General features: G+C 53.3%; 1 non-coding gene across 1 annotated transcript; it reads right to left on the reverse strand.

Moving 5' to 3' along the window:
* Positions 1 to 21,321: 21,321 nt before the first annotated feature.
* LOC130332040 (U2 spliceosomal RNA) lies at positions 21,322 to 21,512 on the reverse strand. Its single transcript, XR_008874800.1, has one exon. It is a non-coding gene; the product is annotated as a U2 spliceosomal RNA (small nuclear RNA).
* Positions 21,513 to 22,692: the final 1,180 nt, after the last annotated feature.

Raw genomic sequence — 22,692 nt, forward strand, 5'->3', positions numbered from 1 at the left:
CTCTCATATCTGTCTCGCTCGCTTGCTCTCTTGTCTGGCTCGCTCTCTTGTCTGGCTCGCATATCTGGCTCGCTCGCTCTCACCTCTGGCTCGCTCACTTGCTCTCATATCTGGCTCTTCCGCTTGCTCTCTTGTCTGGCTCGCTCTCTTATCTGGCTCGCTCTCACATCTGGCTCGCTCGCTTGCTCTCTTGTCTGGCTTGCTCTCTCAACTGGCTCACTCGTTCTCATATCTGGCTCGCTCGCTTGCTCTCATGTCTGGCTCACTCGCTCTCATATCTGGCTCGCTCACTTGCTCTCATGTCTGGCTCACTCGCTCTCATATCTGGCTCGCTTGCTTGCTCTCTTGTCTGGCTCGCTCTCTTATATGGCTCGCTCGCATATCTGGCTCGCTCGCTCTCACATCTGGCTCGCTCGCTTGCTCTCTTGTCTGGCTCGCTCTCTTATCTGGCTCGCATATCTGGCTCGCTCGCTCTCATATCTGGCTCGCTCGCTTGCTCTCATGTCTGGCTCGCTCGCTCTAATATCTGGCTCGCTCGCTTGCTCTCATGTCTGGCTCGCTCGCTGTCATATCTGGTTCGCTCGCTTGCTCTCTTGTCTGGCTCGCTCTCTTATATGGCTCGCTCGCATATCTGGCTCACTCACTTGCTCGCATATCTGGCTCGCTCGCTCTCACATCTGGTTTGCTCGCTTGTTCTCATATCTGGCTAGCTCGCTTGCTCTCATGTCTGGCTCGCTCGCTGTCATATCTAGTTCGCTCGCTTGCTCTCTTGTCTGACTCACTCTCTTATCTGGCTCGCTCGCATATCTGGCTAGCTCGCTCTCATATCTGGCTCGCTCGCTTGCTCTCATATCTGGCTCGCTCGCTTGCTCTCTTGTCTGGCTCGCTCTCTTATTTGGCTCGCTCGCTCTCACATCTGGCTCGCTCGCTTGCTCTCATATCTGGCTCGCTCGCTTGCTCTCTTGTCTGGCTCGCTCTCTTATCTGGCTCGCTCGCCTCTCACATCTGGCTCGCTTGCTTGCTCTCATATCTGGCTCGCTTGCTCTCTTGTTTGGCTCGCTCTCTTATCTGTCTCGCTCTCACATCTGGCTCGCTCGCTTGCTCTCATATATGGCTCGCTCGCTTGCTCTCTTCTCTGGCTCGCTCTCTTATCTGGCTCGCTCTCATATCTGGCTTGCTCGCTTGCTCTCATATCTGGCTCGCTCGCTTGCTCTCTTGTCTGTCTCGCTCTCTTTTATGGCTCGCTCACATATCTGGCTCGCTCGCTCTCACATCTGGTTCGCTCGCTTGCTCTCTTGTCTTGCTCGCTCTTTTATCTGGCTCGCTCGCTCGCATATCTGGCTCGCTCTCTCTCATATCTTGCTCGCTCGCTCTCATGTCTGGCTCACTCGCTCTCATATCTGGCTCGCTCACTTACTCTCATGCCTGGCTCGCGCACTCTAATATCTGGCTTGCTCGCTTGCTCTCATGTCTGGCTTGCTCACTATCATCTCCGGTTCGCTTGCTTGCTCTCATGTCTGGCTCACTCGCTCTCATATCTGGCTCGCTCGCTTGCTCTCTTGTCTGGCTCGCTCTCTTATCTGGCACGCTCTCATATCTGGCTTGCTCGCTTACTCTCATATCTGGCTCGCTCACTTGCTCTAATATCTGGCTCGCACGCTTGCTCTCTTGTCTGGCTCGCTCGCTCTCATATCTGTCTCGCTTGCTTGCTTTCTTGTCTGGTTCGCTCTCTTATCTGGCACGCTCTCATATCTGGATTGCTCGCTTGCTCTCATATCTGGCTCGCTCGCTTGCTCTCATATCTGGCTCGCTCGCTTGCTCTCTTGTCTGGCTCGCTCTCTTATCTGGTTCACTCGCATATCTGGCTCGCTCGCTCTCAAATCTGGCTGGCTCACTTGCTCTCATATCTGGCTCGCTCGCTTGCTCTCATATCTGGCTCGCTTGCTCTCATGTCTGGCTCGCTCGCTTGCTCTCTTGTCTTGCTCGCTCTCTTATCTGGCTCGCTCGCTCTCATATCTGGCTGGCTCGCTTGCTCTCCTATCTGGCTCATTTGCTTGCTCTCATATCTGGCTCGCTTGCTCTCATGTCTGGCTCGCTCGCATATCAGGCTCGCTCGCTTGCTCTCATATCTGGCTCGCTCGCTTGCTTAATTGCCTGGCTCGCTCTCTTATCTGCCTCGCTCTCTCTTACATCTGGCTCGCTCCCTTGCTCTCATATCTGGCTCGCTCTCTAATCTGTCTCACTCTCACATCTGGCTCGCTCGCTTGCTCTCATATCTGGCTCGCTCGCTTGCTCTCTTGTCTAGCTCGCTCTCTTATCTGGCTTGCTTGCTAACATATCTGGCTCGCTTACTTGCTCTCTTTTCTGGCTTGCTCTCTTATCTGGCTCGCTCGCTCTCATATCTGGCTCGCTCGCTTGCTCTCATGTCTAGCTCGCTCGCTCTCATATCTGGCTCGCTCGCTTGCTCTCTTGTCTGGTTCGCTCTCTTATCTGGCTCGCTCTCATATCTGGCATGCTCGCTTGCTCTCATATCTGGCTCGCTCGCTTGCTCTCATATCTGGCTCGCTCACTTGCTCTCTTGTCTGGCTCGCTCTCTTATCTGGCTCGATCTCATATCTTGCTTGGTCGCTTGCTCTCATGTCTGGCTCACTCACTCTCATATCTGGCTAGCTCGCTTGCTCTATTGTCTGGCTCGCTCTCTTATCTGGCTCGCTCTCACATCTGGCCCGCTCGCTTGCTCTCTTGTCTGGCTCGCTCTCTTATCTTGCTCGCTCGCTCTCATATCTGGCTTGCTCGCTTGCTCTCATGTATGGCTCGCTCGCTCTCATATTTTGCTCGCTCAATTGCTCTCATGTCTGGCTCACTCGCTCTCATATCAGGCTCGCTCGCTTACTCTCTTGTCTGGCTCGCTCACTTATATGGCTCGCTCTCAAATCTGGCTCGCTCGCTTGCTCTCATATCTGGCTAGCTCGCTTGCTCTCTTGTCTTGCTCGCTCTCTTATCTGGCTCGCTCGCTCTCATATCTGGCTGGCTCGCTTGCTCTCATATCTGGCTCGCTCGCATATCTGGATCGCTCGCTTGCTCTCATACCTGGCTCGCTCGCTTGCTTAATTGTCTGGCTCGCTCTCTTATCTGGCTCGCTCTCTCTCACATCTGGCTTGCTCGCTTGCTCTCATATCTGGCTCGCTCGCTGCTCTCTTGTCTTGCTCGCTCTCTTATCTGGCTCGCTCGCTCTCATATCTGGCTGGCTCGCTTGCTCTCATATCTGGCTCGCTCGCATATCTGGATCGCTCGCTTGCTCTCATACCTGGCTCGCTCGCTTGCTTAATTGTCTGGCTCGCTCTCTTATCTGGCTCGCTCTCTCTCACATCTGGCTTGCTCGCTTGCTCTCATATCTGGCTCGCTCGCTGCTCTCTTGTCTGGCTCGCTCTCTTATCTGGCTCGCTCGCATATCTTGCTCGCTCGCTCTCACATCTGGCTCGCTCGCTCTCATATCTGGCTCCTTTGCTTGCTCTCTTGTCTGGCTCGCTCTCTTATCTGTCTCGCTCACACATATGGCTCGCTCAAATGCTCTCATATCTGGCTTGCTCGCTTGCTCTCTTGTCTGGCTCACTCTCTTATCTGGCTTGCTCGCTAGCATATCTGGCTCGCTCGCTTGCTCTCTTGTCTGGCTTGCTCTCTTATCTGGCTCGCTCGCTCTCATATCTGGCTTGCTCGCTTGCTCTCATGTCTTGCTCGCTCGCTCTCATATCTGGCTCGCTTGCTTGCTCTCATGTCTGGCTCGCTCGCTCTCATATCTTTTTTGCTCGCATGCTCTAAAGTCTGGCTCACTCGCTCTCATATCTGGCTTGCTCTCTTGTCTGACTCGTTCTCTTATTTGGCTCGCTCGCATATCTGACTCGCTCGCTCTCACATCTGGCTCGCTCGCTTGCTCTCATATCTGGCTCGCTCGCTTGCTCTCTTTTCTGGCTCGCTCTCTTATCTGTCTCCCTCTTACATCTGGCTCGCTCGCTTGCTCTCATATCTGGCTCGCTCGCTTGCTCTCTTGTCTGTCTCGCTCTCTTATCTGGCTCGCTCTCATATCTGGCTTGCTCGCTTGCTCTCATATCTGGCTCGCTCGCTTGCTCTCTTGCCTGTCTCGCTCTCTTTTATGGCTCGCTCGCATATCTGGCTCGCTCGCTCTCACATCTGGCTCGCTCGCTTTCTCTCTTGTCTGGCTCGCACTCTTATCTGGCTCGCTCGCATATCTGGCTCTCTCTCTCTCATATCTTGCTCGCTCTCACGTCTGTCTCACTCGCTCTCATATCTGGCTCGCTCACTTACTCTCATGTCTGGCTCGCTCACTCTAATATCTGGCTCGCTTGCTTGCTCTCATGTCTGGCTTGCTCACTCTCATCTCTGGTTCGCTTGCTTGCTCTCTTGTCTGGCTTGCTCTCCTATCTCGCTCGCTTGCTCTCATATCTGGCTCGCTCTCTTATCTGGCACGCTCTCATATCTGGCTTGCTCGCTTGCTCTCATATCTGGCTCGCTCGCTTGCTCTCATATCTGGCTCGCTCGCTTGCTCTCTTGTCTGGCTCGCTCTCTTATTTGGCTCGCTCGCATATCTGGCTCGCTCGCTCTCACATCTGGATGGCTTGCTTGCTTTCATATCTGGCTCGCTCGCTTGCTCTCATATCCGGCTCGCTCGCTTGCTCTCATATCTGGCTCGCTCGCTTGCTCTCTTGTCTGGCTCGCTCTCTTATCTGGCTCGCTCGCATATCTTTCTCGCTCGCTCTCAAATCTGGCTCGCTCGCTTGCTCTCATATCTGGCTAGCTCGCTTGCTCTCTTGTCTTGCTCGCTCTCTTATCTGGCTCGCTCGCTCTCATATCTGGCTGGCTTGCTTGCTCTCATATCTGGCTCGCTCGCTTGCTCTCATATCTGGCTCGCTCTCATGTCTGGCTTGCTCGCTCTCATGTCTGGCTCGCTCTCATATCTGGATCGCTCGCTTGCTCTCATATCTGGCTCGTTCGCTTGCTTAATTGTCTATCTCGCTCTCTTATCTGCCTCGCTCTCTCTCACATCTGGCTTGCTCGCTTGCTCTCATATCTGGCTCGCTCGCTGCTCTCTTGTCTGGCTCGCCCTCTTATCTGGCTCGCTCACATATCTTGCTCGCTCACTCTCACATCTGGCTCGCTCGCTTGCTCTTATATCTGGCTCGCTTGCTTGCTCTCTTGTCTGGCTCCCTCTCTTATCTGGCTTTCTCGCTAGCATATCTGGCTCGCTCGCTTACTCTCTTGTCTGGCTTGCTCTCTTATCTGTCTCGCTCTCACATCTGGCTCGCTCGCTTGCTCTCATATCTGGCTCGCTCGCTTGCTCTCTTGTCTGGCTCGCTCTCTTATCTGGCTTGCTCGCTAGCATATCTGGCTCGCTCGCTTGCTATCTTGTCTGGCTTGCTCTCTTATCTGGCTCGCTGGCTCTCTTATCTGGCTCGCTCGCTTGCTCTCATGTCTGGCTCGCTCACTCTCATATCTGGCTTTCTCGCTTGCTCTCTTGTCTGGTTCGCTCTCTTATCTGGCTCGCTCTCATATCTGGCTTGGTCGCTTGCTCTCATATCTGGCTCGCTCGCTTGCTCTCTTGTCTGGCTCGCTCTCTTATCTGGCTCGCTCGCATATCTTGCTCGCTCGCTCTCACATCTGGCTGGCTTGCTTGCTTTCATATCTGGCTCGCTCGCTTGCTCTCATATCTGGCTCGCTCGCTCTCACATCTGGTTCGCTCTCTTATCTGGCTCGCTCGCATATCTGGCTCGCTTGCTCTCACATTTAGCTGGCTCGCTTGCTTTCATATCTGGCTCGCTCGCTTGCTCTCTTGTCTGGCTCCCTCTCTTATCTGGCTTGCTCGCTAGCATATCTGGCTCGCTCGCTTACTCTCTTGTCTGGCTTGCTCTCTTATCTGTCTCGCTCTCACATCTGGCTCGCTCGCTTGCTCTCATATCTGGCTCGCTCGCTTGCTCTCTTGTCTGGCTCGCTCTCTTATCTGGCTTGCTCGCTAGCATATCTGGCTCGCTCGCTTGCTATCTTGTCTGGCTTGCTCTCTTATCTGGCTTGCTTGCTCTCTTATCTGGCTTGCTCGCTTGCTCTCATGTCTGGCTCGCTCACTCTCATATCTGGCTTTCTCGCTTGCTCTCTTGTCTGGTTCGCTCTCTTATCTGGCTCGCTCTCATATCTGGCTTGCTCGCTTGCTCTCATATCTGGCTCGCTCGCTTGCTCTCTTGTCTGGCTCGCTCTCTTATCTGGCTCGCTCGCATATCTTGCTCGCTCGCTCTCACATCTGGCTGGCTTGCTTGCTTTCATATCTGGCTCGCTCGCTTGCTCTCATATCTGGCTCGCTCGCTCTCACATCTGGTTCGCTCTCTTATCTGGCTCGCTCGCATATCTGGCTCGCTTGCTCTCACATTTAGCTGGCTCGCTTGCTTTCATATCTGGCTCGCTCGCTTGCTCTCTTGTCTGGCTCGCTCTCTTATCTGGCTTGCTCGCTAGCATATCTGGCTCGCTCGCTTGCTCTCTTGTCTGGCTTGCTCTCATATCTGGCTCGCTCGCTCTCACATCTGGTTCGCTCTCTTATCTGGCTCGCTCGCATATCTGGCTCGCTTGCTCTCACATCTAGCTGGCTCACTTGCTTTCATATCTGGCTCGCTCGCTTGCTCTCTTGTCTGGCTCGCTCTCTCATCTGGCTCGCTCTCATATCATGCTTGCTAGCTTGCTCTCATTTCTGGCTCGCTTGCTTGCTCTCTTGTCTGTCTCGCTCTTTTATGGCTCGCTCGCATATCTGGCTCGCTCGCCCTCAAATCTGGCTCGCTTGCTTGTTCTCATATATGGCTTGCTCGCTTGCTCTCATATCCGTCTCGCTCGCTTGCTCTCATATCTGGCTCGCTCGCTTGCTCTCTTATCTGGCTCGCTCGCATATCTGGCTCGCTCGCTCTCAAATCTGGCTCGCTCGCTTGCTCTCATATCTGGCTAGTTCGCTTGCTCTCTTGTCTTGCTCGCTCTCTTATCTGGCTCGCTCGCTCTCATATCTGGCTGGCTCGCTTGCTCTCATATCTGGCTCGCTCGCTTGCTCTCTTGTCTTGCTCGCTCTCTTATCTGGCTCGCTCGCTCTCATATCTGGCTGGCTCGCTTATTCTCATATCTGGCTGGCTCGCTTGCTCTCATATCTGGTTCGCTCGCTTGCTCTTTTGTCTGGCTCGCTATCTTATCTGGCTTGCTCGCTAGAATATCTGGCTCGCACGCTTGCTCTCTTGTCTGGCTTGCTCTCTTATCTGGCTCGCTCGCTCTCATATCTGGCTCGCTCGCTTCCTCTCATGTCTGGCTCGCTCTCATATCTGGCTCGCTCGCTTGCTCTCTTGTCTGGCTCCCTCTCTTATCTGGCTCGCTCGCATATCTGGCTAGCTCGCTCTCACATCTGGCTGGCTCGCTTGCTCTCATTTCTGGCTGGCTCGCTTGCTCTCATTTCTGGCTCGCTCGCTTGCTCTCAAGTCTGGCTCGCTCGCTTGCTCTCATATCTGGCTCGCTCGCTTGCTCTCTTGTCTGGCTCGCTCTCATATATGGCTAGCTCGCTTGCTCTCTTGTCTTGCTCGCTCTCTTATCTGGCTTGCTCGCTCTCATATCTGGCTGGCTCGCTTGCTCTCATATCTGGCTCGCTCGCTTGCTCTCATATCTGGCTCGCTCTCATATCTGGATCGCTCGCTTGCTCTCATATCTGGCTCGCTCGCTTGCTTAATTGTCTGACTCGCTCTCTTATCTGTCTCGCTCTCTCTCACATCTGGCTTGCTCGCTTGCTCTAATATCTGGCTCGCTCGCTGCTCTCTTTTCTGGCTCGCTCTCATATCTGGCTTGCTCGCTTGCTCTCATATCTGGCTCTCTTGCTCTCTTGTCTGGCTCCCTCTCTTATCTGGCTCGCTCGCATATCTGGCTCGCTCGCTCTCACATCTGGCTGGCTTGCTTGCTCTCATATCTGGCTCGCTCGCTTGCTTTCATATCTGGCTCGCTCTCTTGCTCTCTTGTCTGGCTCGCTCGCTTGCTTAATTGTCTGGCTCGCTCTCTTATCTGCCTCGCTCTCTCTCACATCTGGCTTGCTCGCTTGCTCTCATATCTGGCTCGCTCGCTGCTCTCTTGTCTGGCTCGTTCTCTTATCTGGCTCGCTCGCATATCTTGCTCGCTCGCTTGCTCTCTTGTCTGACTTGCTCTCTTATCTGTCTCTCTCTCACATCTGGCTCGCTCGCTTGCTCTCATATCTAGCTCGCTCTCTTATCTGGCTTGCTCGCTAGCATATCTGGCTCGCTCGCTTGCTCTCTTGTCTGGCTTGCTCTCTTATCTGGCTCGCTCGCTCTCATATCTGGCTGGCTCGCTTGCTCTCATATCTGGCTCGCTCGCTTGCTCTCTTGTCTGGCTCGCTCTCTTATCTGGTTTGCTTGCTAGCATATCTGGCTCGCACGCTTGCTCTCTTATCTGGCTCGCTCGGTCTCATATCTGGCTCACTCGCTTGCTCTCATGTCTGGCTCGCTTGCTCTCATATCTGACTTTCTCGCTTGCTCTCTTATCTGGCTCGCTCTCTTATCTGGCTCGCTCGCATATCTGGCTCGCTCGCTCTCATATCTGGCTGGCTCGCTTGCTCTCATTTCTGGCTGGCTCGCTTGCTCTCATTTCTGGCTCGCTCGCTTGCTCTCATATCTGGCTCGCTCGCTTGCTCTCATATCTGGCACGCTCGCTTGCTCTCTTGTCTGGCTCGCTCTCATATCTGGCTAGCTCGCTTGCTCTCTTGTCTTGCTCGCTCTCTTATCTGGCTCGCTCGCTCTCATATCTGGCTGGCTCGCTTGCTCTCATATCTGGCTCGCTCGCTTGCTCTCATATCTGGCTCGCTCGCTTGCTCTCATGTCTGGCTCGCTCTCATATCTGGATCGCTTGCTTGCTCTCATATCTGGCTCGCTCGCTTGCTTAATTGTCTGGCTCGCTCTCTAATCTGCCTCGCTCTCTCTCACATCTGGCTTGCTCGCTTGCTCTCATATCTGGCTCGCTCGCTGCTCTCTTGTCTGGCTCGCTCTCATATCTGGCTTGCTCGCTTGCTCTCATATCTGGCTCGCTCGCTTGCTCTCTTGTCTGGCTCGCTCTCTTATTTGGCTCGCTCGCATATCTGGCTCGCTCGCTCTCACATCTGGATGGCTTGCTTGCTTTCATATCTGGCTCGCTCGCTTGCTCTCATATCCGGCTCGCTCGCTTGCTCTCATATCTGGCTTGCTCGCTTGCTCTCATATCCGGCTCGCTCGCTTGCTCTTATATCTGACTCGCTCGCTTGCTCTCTTGTCTGGCTCGCTCTCTTATCTGGCTCGCTCGCATATCTTTCTCGCTCGCTCTCAAATCTGGCTCGCTCGCTTGCTCTCATATCTGGCTAGTTCGCTCGCTCTCTTGTCTTGCTCGCTCTCTTATCTGGCTCGCTCGCTCTCATATCTGGCTGGCTCGCTTACTCTCATATCTGGCTCGCTCGCTTGCTCTCTTGTCTCGCTCGCTCTCTTATCTGGCTTGCTCGCTAGCATATCTGGCTCGCACGCTTGCTCTCTTGTCTGGCTTGCTCTCTTATCTGGCTCGCTCGGTCTCATATCTGGCTCGCTCGCTTGCTCTCATGTCTGGCTCGCTTGCTCTCATATCTGGCTTTCTCGCTTGCTCTCTTGTCTGGCTCGCTCTCTTATCTGGCTCACTCGCATATCTGGCTCGCTCGCTCTCACATCTGGCTGGCTCACTTGCTCTCATTTCTGGCTGGCTTGCTTGCTCTCATTTCTGGCTCGCTCGCTTGCTCTCATATCTGGCTCGCTCGCTTGCTCTCATATCTGGCTCGCTCGCTTGCTCTCTTGTCTGGCTCGCTATCATATCTGGCTAGCTCGCTTGCTCTCTTGTCTTGCTCACTCTTATCTGGCTCGCTCGCTCTCATATCTGACTGGCTCGCTTGCTCTCATATCTGGCTCGCTCGCTTGCTCTCATATCTGGCTCGCTCGCTCTCATGTCTGGCTCGCTCTCATATCTGGATCGCTCGCTTGCTCTCATATCTGGCTCGCTCGCTTGCTTAATTGTCTGGCTCGCTCTCTTATCTGCCTCGCTCTCTCTCACATCTGGCTTGCTCGCTTGCTCTCATATCTGGCCTGGCTCGCTCGCTGCTCTCTTGTCTGGCTCGCTCTCTTATCTGGCTCGCTCGCATATCTTGCTCGCTCGCTTGCTCTCTTATCTGTCTCGCTCTCACATCTGGCTCGCTCGCTTGCTCTCATATCTAGCTCGCTCGCTCTCTTATCTGGCTTGCTCGCTAGCATATCTGGCTCGCTCGCTTGCTCTCTTGTCTGGCTTGCTCTCTTATCTGGCTCGCTCGCTCTCATATCTGGCTCGCTCGCTTGCTCTCATGTCTGGCTCGCTCGCTCTCATATCTGACTTTCTCGCTTGCTCTCTTGTCTGGTTCGCTCTCTTATGTGGCTAACTCTCATATCTGGCTTACTCGCTTGCTCTCATATCTGGCTCGCTCGCTTGCTCTCTTGTCTGGCTAGCTCTCTTATCTGGCTTGCTCGCTAGCATATCTGGCTCGCTCGCTTCCTCTCTTGTCTGGCTTGCTCTCTTATCTGTCTCGCTCTCACATCTGGCTTGCTCGCTTGCTCTCATATCTGGCTCGCTCGCTTGCTCTCTTGTCTGGCTCGCTCTCTTATCTGGCTTGCTTGCTAGCATATCTGGCTCGCTCGCTTGCTCTCTTGTCTGGCTCGCTCTCTTATTTGGCTCGCTCGCATATCTGGCTCGCTCGCTCTCACATCTGGATGGCTTGCTTGCTTTCATATCTGGCTCGCTCGCTTGCTCTCATATCCGGCTCGCTCGCTTGCTCTCATATCTGGCTTGCTCGCTTGCTCTCATATCCGGCTCGCTCGCTTGCTCTTATATCTGACTCGCTCGCTTGCTCTCTTGTCTGGCTCGCTCTCTTATCTGGCTCGCTCGCATATCTTTCTCGCTCGCTCTCAAATCTGGCTCGCTCGCTTGCTCTCATATCTGGCTAGTTCGCTCGCTCTCTTGTCTTGCTCGCTCTCTTATCTGGCTCGCTCGCTCTCATATCTGGCTGGCTCGCTTACTCTCATATCTGGCTCGCTCGCTTGCTCTCTTGTCTCGCTCGCTCTCTTATCTGGCTTGCTCGCTAGCATATCTGGCTCGCACGCTTGCTCTCTTGTCTGGCTTGCTCTCTTATCTGGCTCGCTCGGTCTCATATCTGGCTCGCTCGCTTGCTCTCATGTCTGGCTCGCTTGCTCTCATATCTGGCTTTCTCGCTTGCTCTCTTGTCTGGCTCGCTCTCTTATCTGGCTCACTCGCATATCTGGCTCGCTCGCTCTCACATCTGGCTGGCTCACTTGCTCTCATTTCTGGCTGGCTTGCTTGCTCTCATTTCTGGCTCGCTCGCTTGCTCTCATATCTGGCTCGCTCGCTTGCTCTCATATCTGGCTCGCTCGCTTGCTCTCTTGTCTGGCTCGCTATCATATCTGGCTAGCTCGCTTGCTCTCTTGTCTTGCTCACTCTTATCTGGCTCGCTCGCTCTCATATCTGACTGGCTCGCTTGCTCTCATATCTGGCTCGCTCGCTTGCTCTCATATCTGGCTCGCTCGCTCTCATGTCTGGCTCGCTCTCATATCTGGATCGCTCGCTTGCTCTCATATCTGGCTCGCTCGCTTGCTTAATTGTCTGGCTCGCTCTCTTATCTGCCTCGCTCTCTCTCACATCTGGCTTGCTCGCTTGCTCTCATATCTGGCCTGGCTCGCTCGCTGCTCTCTTGTCTGGCTCGCTCTCTTATCTGGCTCGCTCGCATATCTTGCTCGCTCGCTTGCTCTCTTATCTGTCTCGCTCTCACATCTGGCTCGCTCGCTTGCTCTCATATCTAGCTCGCTCGCTCGCTCTCTTATCTGGCTTGCTCGCTAGCATATCTGGCTCGCTCGCTTGCTCTCTTGTCTGGCTTGCTCTCTTATCTGGCTCGCTCGCTCTCATATCTGGCTCGCTCGCTTGCTCTCATGTCTGGCTCGCTCGCTCTCATATCTGACTTTCTCGCTTGCTCTCTTGTCTGGTTCGCTCTCTTATGTGGCTAACTCTCATATCTGGCTTACTCGCTTGCTCTCATATCTGGCTCGCTCGCTTGCTCTCTTGTCTGGCTAGCTCTCTTATCTGGCTTGCTCGCTAGCATATCTGGCTCGCTCGCTTCCTCTCTTGTCTGGCTTGCTCTCTTATCTGTCTCGCTCTCACATCTGGCTTGCTCGCTTGCTCTCATATCTGGCTCGCTCGCTTGCTCTCTTGTCTGGCTCGCTCTCTTATCTGGCTTGCTTGCTAGCATATCTGGCTCGCTCGCTTGCTCTCTTGTCTGGCTTCCTCTCTTATCTGGCTCGCTCGCTCTCATATCTGGCTCGCTCGCTTGCTCTCATGTCTGGCTCGCTCGCTCTCATATCTGACTTTCTCGCTTGCTCTCTTGTCTGGTTCGCTCTCTTATCTGGCTCGCTCTCATATCTGGCTTGCTCGCTTGCTCTCATATCTGGCTCGCTCGCTTGCTCTCTTGTCTGGCTCGCTCTCTTATCTGGCTTGCTCGCTAGCATATCTGGCTCGCTCGCTTGCTCTTGTCTGACTTGCTCTCTTATTTGTCTCGCTCTCACATCTGGCTTGCTCGCTTGCTCTCATATCTGGCTCGCTTGCTCTCTTGTCTGGCTCGCTCTCTTATCTGGCTTGCTCGCTAGCATATCTGGCTCGCTCGCTTGCTCTCTTGTCTGGCTTCCTCTCTTATCTGGCTCGCTCGCTCTCATATCTGGCTCGCTCGCTTGCTCTCATGTCTGGCTCGCTCGCTCTCATATCTGACTTTCTCGCTTGCTCTCTTGTCTGGTTCGCTCTCTTATCTGGCTCGCTCTCATATCTGGCTTGCTCGCTTGCTCTCATATCTGGCTCGCTCGCTTGCTCTCTTGTCTGGCTCGCTCTCTTATCTGGCTTGCTCACTAGCATATCTGGCTCGCTCGCTTGCTCTCTTGTCTGACTTGCTCTCTTATCTGTCTCTCTCTCACATCTGGCTTGCTCGCTTGCTCTCATATCTGGCTCGCTCGCTTGCTCTCTTGTCTGGCTCGCTCTCTTATCTGGCTTGCTCGCTAGCATATCTGACTCGCTCGCTTGCTCTCTTGTCTGGCTTGCTCTCTTATCTGGCTCGCTTGCTCTCATATCTGGCTCGCTCGCTTGATCTCATGTCTGGCTCGCTCGCTCTCATATCTGGCTCGCTCGATTGCTCTCATGTCTGGCTCGCTCGCTCTCATATCTGGCTTTCTCGCTTGCTCTCTTGTCTGGTTTGCTCTCTAATCTGGCTCGCTCTCATATCTGGCTTGCTCGCTTGCTCTCATATCTGGCTCGCTCACTTGCTCTCTTGTCTGGCTCGCTCTCTTATCTGGCTCACTCGCTCTCATATATGCTTGCTCGCTTGCTCTCATATCTGGCTCGCTCGCTTGCTCTCAAATCTGGCTCGCTTGCTTGTTCTCATATCTGGCTAGCTCGCTTGCTCTCTTGTCTTGCTCGCTCTCTTATCTGGCTCGCTCGCTCTCACATCTGGCTGGCTTGCTTGCTCTCATATCTGGCTCGCTCGCTTGCTCTCATATCTGGCTCGCTCTCATGTTTTGCTTGCTCGCTCTCATGTCTGGCTCGCTCTCATATCTGGCTCGCTCGCTTGCTTAATTGTCTGTCTCGCTCTCTTATCTGCCTCGCTCTCTCTCACATCTGGCTTGCTCGCTTGCTCTCATATCTGGCTCGCTCGCTGCTCTCTTGTCTGGCTCGCTCTCTTATCTGGCTCGCTCACATATCTTGCTCGCTCACTCTCACATCTGGCTCGCTCGCTTGCTCTTATATCTGACTTTCTCGCTTGCTCTCTTGTCTGGTTCGCTCTCTTATCTGGCTCGCTCTCATATCTGGCTTGCTCGCTTGCTCTCATATCTGGCTCGCTCGCTTGCTCTCTTGTCTGGTTCGCTCTCTTATCTGGCTTGCTCGCTAGCATATCTGGCTCGCTCGCTTGCTCTTGTCTGACTTGCTCTCTTATTTGTCTCGCTCTCATATCTGGCTCGCTCGCTTGCTCTCTTGTCTGGCTCGCTCTCTTATCTGGTTTGCTCGCTAGCATATCTGGCTCGCTCGCTTGCTCTCTTGTCTGGCTTCCTCTCTTATCTGGCTCGCTCGCTCTCATATCTGGCTCGCTCGCTTGCTCTCATGTCTGGCTCGCTCGCTCTCATATCTGACTTTCTCGCTTGCTCTCTTGTCTGGTTCGCTCTCTTATCTGGCTCGCTCTCATATCTGGCTTGCTCGCTTACTCTCATATCTGGCTCGCTCGCTTGCTCTCTTGTCTGGCTCGCTCTCTTATCTGGCTTGCTCATTAGCATATCTGGCTCGCTCGCTTGCTCTCTTGTCTGACTTGCTCTCTTATCTGTCTCTCTCTCACATCTGGCTTGCTCGCTTGCTCTCATATCTGGCTCGTTCGCTTGCTCTCTTGTCTGGCTCGCTCTCTTATCTGGCTTGCTCGCTAGCATATCTGGCTCGCTCGCTTGCTCTCTTGTCTGGCTTGCTCTCTTATCTGGCTCGCTTGCTCTCATATCTGGCTTGCTCGCTTGATCTCATGTCTGGCTCGCTCGCTCTCATATCTGGCTCGCTCGATTGCTCTCATGTCTGGCTCGCTCGCTCTCATATCTGGCTTTCTCGCTTGCTCTCTTGTCTGGTTTGCTCTCTAATCTGGCTCGCTCTCATATCTGGCTTGCTCGCTTGCTCTCATATCTGGCTCGCTCACTTGCTCTCTTGTCTGGCTCGCTCTCTTATCTGGCTCACTCGCTCTCATATATGCTTGCTCGCTTGCTCTCATATCTGGCTCGCTCGCTTGCTCTCAAATCTGGCTCGCTTGCTTGCTCTCATATCTGGCTAGCTCGCTTGCTCTCTTGTCTTGCTCGCTCTCTTATCTGGCTCGCTCGCTCTCATATCTGGCTGGCTTGCTTGCTCTCATATCTGGCTCGCTCGCTTGCTCTCATATCTGGCTCGCTCTCATGTCTGGCTTGCTCGCTCTCATGTCTGGCTCGCTCTCATATCTGGCTCGCTCGCTTGCTTAATTGTCTGTCTCGCTCTCTTATCTGCCTCGCTCTCTCTCACATCTGGCTTGCTCGCTTGCTCTCATATCTGGCTCGCTCGCTGCTCTCTTGTCTGGCTCGCTCTCTTATCTGGCTCGCTCACATATCTTGCTCGCTCACTCTCACATCTGGCTCGCTCGCTTGCTCTTATATCTGGCTCGCTTGCTTGCTCTCTTGTCTGGCTCGCTCTCTTATCTGGCTTGCTCGCTAGCATATCTGGCTCGCTCGCTTACTCTCTTGTCTGGCTTGCTCTCTTATCTGTCTCGCTCTCACATCTGGCTCGCTCGCTTGCTCTCATATCTGGCTCGCTCGCTTGCTCTCTTGTCTGGCTCGCTCTCTTATCTTGCTTGCTCGCTAGCATATCTGGCTCGCTCGCTTGCTATCTTGTCTGGCTTGCTCTCTTATCTGGCTCGCTGGCTCTCTTATCTGGCTCGCTCGCTTGCTTTCATGTCTGGCTCGCTCACTCTCATATCTGGCTTTCTCGCTTGCTCTCTTGTCTGGTTCGCTCTCTTATCTGGCTCGCTCTCTTATCTGGCTTGCTCGCTAGCATATCTGGCTCGCTCGCTTGCTCCCTTATATGGCTCGCTGGCTCTCTTATCTGGCTCGCTCGCTTGCTCTCATGTCTGGCTCGCTCACTCTCATATCTGGCTTTCTCGCTTGCTCTCTTGTCTGGTTCGCTCTCTTATCTGGCTCGCTCTCATATCTGGCTTGCTCGCTTGCTCTCATATCTGGCTCGCTCGCTTGCTCTCTTGTCTGGCTCGCTCTCTTATCTGGCTCGCTCGCATATCTTGCTCGCTCGCTCTCACATCTGGCTGGCTTGCTTGCTTTCATATCTGGCTCGCTCGCTTGCTCTCATATCTGGGTCGCTCGCTCGCTCTCACATCTGGTTCGCTCTCTTATCTGGCTCGCTCGCATATCTGGCTTGCTTGCTCTCACATCTAGCTGGCTCGCTTGCTTTCATATCTGGCTCGCTCGCTTGCTCTCTTGTCTGGCTCGCTCTCTCATCTGGCTCGCTCTCATATCATGCTTGCTAGCTTGCTCTCATTTCTGGCTCGCTTGCTTGCTCTCTTGTCTGTCTCGCTCTTTTATGGCTCGCTCGCATATCTGGCTCGCTCGCTCTCAAATCTGGCTCGCTTGCTTGTTCTCATATATGGCTTGCTCGCTTGCTCTCATATCCGGCTCGCTCGCTTGCTCTCATATCTGGCTCGCTCTCTTATCTGGCTCGCTCGCATATCTGGCTCGCTCGCTCTCAAATCTGGCTCGCTCGCTTGCTCTCATATCTGGCTAGTTCGCTTGCTCTCTTGTCTTGCTCGCTCTCTTATCTGGCTCGCTCGCTCTCATATCTGGCTGGCTCGCTTGCTCTCATATCTGGCTCGCTCGCTTGCTCTCTTGTCTTGCTCGCTCTCTTATCTGGCTCGCTCGCTCTCATATCTGGCTGGCTCGCTTGCTCTCATATCTGGCTGGCTCGCTTGCTCTCATATCTGGTTCGCTCGCTTGCTCTTTTGTCTGGCTCGCTATCTTATCTGGCTTGCTCGCTAGAATATCTGGCTCGCACGCTTGCTCTCTTGTCTGGCTTGCTCTCTTATCTGGCTCGCTCGCTCTCATATCTGGCTCGCTCGCTTCCTCTCATGTCTGGCTCGCTCTCATATCTGGCTCGCTCGCTTGCTCTCTTGTCTGGCTCCCTCTCTTATCTGGCTCGCTCGCATATCTGGCTAGCTCGCTCTCACATCTGGCTGGCTCGCTTGCTCTCATTTCTGGCTGGCTCGCTTGCTCTCATTTCTGGCTCGCTCGCTTGCTCTCATATCTGGCTCGCTCGCTTGCTCTCATATCTGGCACGCTCGCTTGCTCTCTTGTCTGGCTCGCTCTCATATCTGGCTAGCTCGCTTGCTCTCTTGTCTTGCTTGCTCTCTTATCTGGCTCGCTCGCTCTCATATCTGGCTGGCTCGCTTGCTCTCATATCTGGCTCGCTCGCTTGCTCTCATATCTGGCTCGCTCTCATATCTGGATCGCTCGCTTGCTCTCATATCTGGCTCGCTCGCTTGCTTAATTGTCTGACTCGCTCTCTTTTCTGGCTCGCTCTCTCTCACATCTGGCTTGCTCGCTTGCTCTAATATCTGGCTCGCTCGCTGCTCTCTTTTCTGGCTCGCTCTCATATCTGGCTTGCTCGCTTGCTCTCATATCTGGCTCGCTTGCTCTCTTGTCTGGCTCCCTCTCTTATCTGGCTCGCTCGCATATCTGGCTCGCTCGCTCTCACATCTGGCTGGCTTGCTTGCTCTCATATCTGGCTCGCTCGCTTGCTCTCATATCTGGCTCGCTCTCTTGTCTGGCTCGCTCGCTTGCTTAATTGTCTGGCTCGCTCTCTTATCTGCCTCGCTCTCTCTCACATCTGGCTTGCTCGCTTGCTCTCATATCTGGCTCGCTCGCTGCTCTCTTGTCTGGCTCGTTCTCTTATCTGGCTCGCTTGCATATCTTGCTCGCTCGCTTGCTCTCTTGTCTGACTTGCTCTCTTATCTGTCTCTCTCTCACATCTGGCTCGCTCGCTTGCTCTCATATCTAGCTCGCTCTCTTATCTGGCTTGCTCGCTAGCATATCTGGCTCGCTCGCTTGCTCTCTTGTCTGGCTTGCTCTCTTATCTGGCTCGCTCGCTCTCATATCTGGCTGGCTCGCTTGCTCTCATATCTGGCTCGCTCGCTTGCTCTCTTGTCTGGCTCGCTCTCTTATCTGGCTTGCTTGCTAGCATATCTGGCTCGCACGCTTGCTCTCTTGTCTGGCTTGCTCTCTTATCTGGCTCGCTCGGTCTCATATCTGGCTCACTCGCTTGCACTCATGTCTGGCTCGCTTGCTCTCATATCTGACTTTCTCGCTTGCTCTCTTATCTGGCTCGCTCTCTTATCTGGCTCGCTCGCATATCTGGCTCGCTCGCTCTCACATCTGGCTGGCTCGCTTGCTCTCATTTCTGGCTGGCTCGCTTGCTCTCATTTCTGGCTCGCTCGCTTGCTCTCATATCTGGCTCGCTCGCTTGCTCTCATATCTGGCTCGCTCGCCTGCTCTCTTGTCTGGCTCGCTCTCTTATCTGGCTAGCTCGCTTGCTCTCTTGTCTTGCTCACTCTTATCTGGCTCGCTCGCTCTCATATCTGGCTGGCTCGCTTGCTCTCATATCTGGCTCGCTCGCTTGCTCTCATATCTGGCTCGCTCGCTCTCATGTCTGGCTTTCTCGCTTGCTCTCTTGTCTGGTTCGCTCTCTTATCTTGCTCGCTCTCATATCTGGCTTGCTCGCTTGCTCTCATATCTGGCTCGCTCGCTGCTCTCTTGTCTGGCTCGCTCGCATATCTTGCTCGCTCGCTTGCTCTCTTGTCTGACTTGCTCTCTTATCTGTCTCTCTCTCACATCTGGCTCGCTCGCTTGCTCTCATATCTAGCTCTCTTGCTCTCTTATCTGGCTTGCTCGCTAGCATATCTGGCTCGCTCGCTTGCTCTCTTGTCTGGCTCGCTCTCTTATCTGGCTTGCTCGCTTGCTCTCTTGTCTGGCTGGCTTTCTTATCTGGCTCGCTCGCTTGCTTAATTGTCTGGCTCGCTCTTATCTGCCTCGCTCTCTCTCACATCTGGCTTGCTCGCTTGCTCTCATATCTGGCTCGCTCGCTGCTCTCTTGTCTGGCTCGCTCTCTTATCTGGCTCGCTCGCATATCTTGCTCGCTCGCTCTCACATCTGGCTCGCTCGCTTGCTCTCATATCTGGCTCGCTCGCTTGCTCTCTTGTCTGGCTCGCTCTCTTATCTGGCTTGCTCACTAGCATATCTGGCTCGCTCGCTTGCTCTCTTGTCTGGCTTGCTCTCTTACCTGTCTCGATCTCACATCTGGCTCGTTCGCTTGCTCTCATATCTGGCTCGCTCGCTTGCTCTCTTGTCTGGCTCGCTCTCTTATGTGGCTTGCTTGCTAGCATATCTGGCTCGCTCGCTTGCTCTCTTGTCTGGCTTGCTCTCTTATCTGGCTCGCTCGCTCTCATATCTGGCTCGCTCACTTCCTCTCATGTCTGGCTCGCTCGCTCTCATCTCTGGCTCGCTCGCTTGCTCGCATATCTGGCTCGCTCGCTCTCACATCTGGCTGGCTTGCTTGCTCTCATATCTGGCTCGCTTGCTCTCTTGTCTGGCTCGCTCTCTTATCTGGCTCGCTCACATATCTGTCTCGCTCGCTCTCACATAGAGCTGGCTCGCTTGCTCTCATATCTGGCTCGCTCGCTTGCTCTCTTGTCTGTCTCGCTCTCTTATCTGGCTCGCTCTCATTTCTGGCTTGCTAGCTTGCTCTCATATCTGGCTCGCTCGCTTTCTCTCTTGTCTGTCTCGCTCTCTTTTATGGCTCGCTCACATATCTGGCTCGCTCGCTCTCAAATCTGGCTCGCTCGCTCTCAAATCTGGCTCGCTCGCTTGCTCTCATATCTGGCTTGCTCGCTCGCTCTCATATCCGGCTCGCTCGCTTGCTCTCATATCTGGCTTGCTCTCTTGTCTGGCTCGCTCTCTTATCTGGCTCGCTCGCATATCTGGCTCGCTCGCTCTCAAATCTGGCTCGCTCGCTTGCTCTCATATCTGGCTAGTTCGCTTGCTCTCTTGTCTTGCTCGCTCCCTTATCTGGCTCGCTCGCTCTCATATCTGGCTGGCTCGCTTGCTCTCATTACTGGCTGGCTCGCTTGCTCTCATTTCTGGCTCGCTCGCTTGCTCTCATATCTGGCTCGCTCGCTTGCTTTCATATCTGGCTCGCTTGCTTGCTCTCTTGTCTGGCTCGCTCTCATATCTGGCTAGCTCGCTTGCTCTCTTGTCTTGCTCACTCTTATCTGGCTCGCTCGCTCTCATATCTGGATGGCTCGCTTGCTCTCATATCTGGCTCGCTCGCTTGCTCTCATATCTGGCTCGCTCGCTCTCATGTCTGGCTCGCTCTCATATCTGGATCGCTCGCTTGCTCTCATATCTGGCTCGCTCGCTTGCTTAATTGTCTGGCTCGCTCTCTTATCTGCCTCGCTCTCTCTCACATCTGGCTTGCTCGCTTGCTCTCATATCTGGCTCGCTCGCTTGCTCTCTTGTCTGGCTCGCTCTCTTATCTGGCTCGCTCGCATATCTTGCTCGCTCGCTTGCTCTCTTGTCTGACTTGCTCTCTTATCTGTCTCTCTCTCACATCTGGCTCGCTCGCTTGCTCTCATACCTAGCTCGCTCGCTCTCTTATCTGGCTTGCTCGCTAGCATAACTGGCTCGCTTGCTCTCTTGTCTGGCTTCCTCTCTTATCTGGCTCGCTCGCTCTCATATCTGGCTCGCTCGCTTGCTCTCATGTCTGGCTCGCTCGCTCTCATATCTGGCTCGCTCGCTTGCTCTCATGTCTGGCTCGCTTGCTCACATATCTGGCTTTCTCGCTTGCTCTCTTGTCTGGTTCGCTCTCTTATCTGGCTCGCTCTCATATCTGGCTTGCTCGCTTGCTCTCATATCTGGCTTGCTCGCTTGCTCTCTTGTCTGGCTCGCTCTCTTATCTGGCTTGCTTGCTAGCATATCTGGCTCGCTCGCTTGCTCTCTTGTCTGGCTTGCTCTCTTATCTGGCTCGCTGGCTCTCTTATCTGGCTCACTCGCTTGCTCTCTTGTCTTGCTCGCTCTCTTATCTGGCTCGCTCGCTCTCATATCTGGCTGGCTCGCTTGCTCTCATATCTGGCTTACTCGCTTGCTCTCATATCTGGCTCGCTCGCTCTCATGTCTGGCTCGCTCTCTTATCTGGATCGCTCGCTTGCTCTCATATCTGGCTCGCTCGCTTGTTTAATTGTCTGGCTCGCTCTCTTATCTGCCTCGCTCTCTCTCAAATCTGGCTTGCTCGCTTGCTTTCATATCTGGTCGCTCGCTTGCTCTCTTGTCTGGCTCGCTCTCTTATCTGGCTCGCTCGCATATCTTGCTCGCTCGCTCTCACATCTGGCTGGCTTGCTTGCTTTCATATCTGGCTCGCTCGCTTGCTCTCATATCTGGCTCGCTCGCTCTCACATCTGGTTCGCTCTCTTATCTGGCTCGCTCGCATATCTGGCTCGCTTGCTTTCATATCTGGCTCGCTCGCTTGCTCTCTTGTCTGGCTCGCTCTCCTATCTGGCTTGCTCGCTAGCATATCTGGCACCACCTATATTCTTTTGCCTGCAGTAGGGGCACACTGGACTAGCCAGCAAGCAGCTGCTGCTGCTGCAGCAGCAGCAGCAGCAGCAAATAAACAGGTAACCTTTCTTTCAAACACTGAAACCTGGTGGTGCACTTAATATATGCTACCAGATAGTTGACATTTCAGATATTAAACTGATATAAACAGACACCACATTTGATACCAGCCAAAAGGAAGGATGAGAAGTGATAACTGTAAAAGGGGAGGAACCAACGCTGTCCCCTTTACATGCACCATCACTACTTGTAGGAAGTGAGGCTGGCTGGCAGACTCCCATACACACTCCGGCTGGGTGGCAGTCACCCACCAGTACACACAGCAGACCCTAAATCCATATCATTATTGCTAAGCAGGAAGATGGGAGTCCATTTCACTCTGATGGACCATTTTTAAATGCAATCCATAACCTGGCTTTGGCAGGAACCCTTCTTACTCCTCCTACTTGCATTTGATACTGGGTTTAGGATCTGCATAGGAAACACACACACACACACACACACACACACAAGCACACACTTTCCTGTGTTGCCTGCTGACGCCTCCTTGGCTGTCCCCAAACGGTATAAAACCAACAGCCACGGGAAGCTATAAGGATAGAGGACATACCTGCATCCTATTGGACTCACTTGTCTTGGTTAAATCCAGCTTATTTGAAAACCTATGGTGCTGCTGCTTCTGCTCATGGCAGTGCTGCTTCTGACAAGGCTGTTCTTTGGTGGGCCTAGGTGACATCACAATCTCCATGGTTACATACACAACAAAGGTAAGATGTTGTTTACACCTGGCCATGCCAGTGGTATTGAGTAGCATATCACAGTGCTAAGGGTCCTGGATGCAACAATCTTTCAATGGGGAATAGCCGCACTGAGTTTGTCAAGTGCACCCATGTTTGCAACTCCAACAATACACACATATGTATGTATGTATGTATATATGTGTGTATGTGTGTATGTCTATCTATCTATCTATCCATCTATCTATATATATATTTCTCTCTCTCTCTCTCTATATGTATATGTATATATATATATATAATTTTTTTCTTCTTTTAAATATATATATATATATATATATATATATATATACATACATATATAGAGAGAGAGAGATGGAAATACTTTTTTAAACATGTTTTCACCTTTTTTTACCTTCTTTCTTTTCTTCTCTCCATGTTTTCCTTCTTTCCTCCTTTTTTCCTATGCTGCTGCTTCTTATTTTTCTTCTTTTTCAGACCCTATCATTGCACTATTGCTTATTCAATACCACCAGCAGATGGAGACACTATATTACAACATTAGTCGTGAGCAGCAGTTTGTACAAACAAATGCCTCATAGTTGATGTCCTATCCATTATTGCAATGGATG

The sequence above is a fragment of the Hyla sarda genome, unplaced genomic scaffold (assembly GCF_029499605.1).
Source record: "Hyla sarda isolate aHylSar1 unplaced genomic scaffold, aHylSar1.hap1 scaffold_362, whole genome shotgun sequence".
Taxonomy (NCBI): domain Eukaryota; kingdom Metazoa; phylum Chordata; class Amphibia; order Anura; family Hylidae; genus Hyla; species Hyla sarda.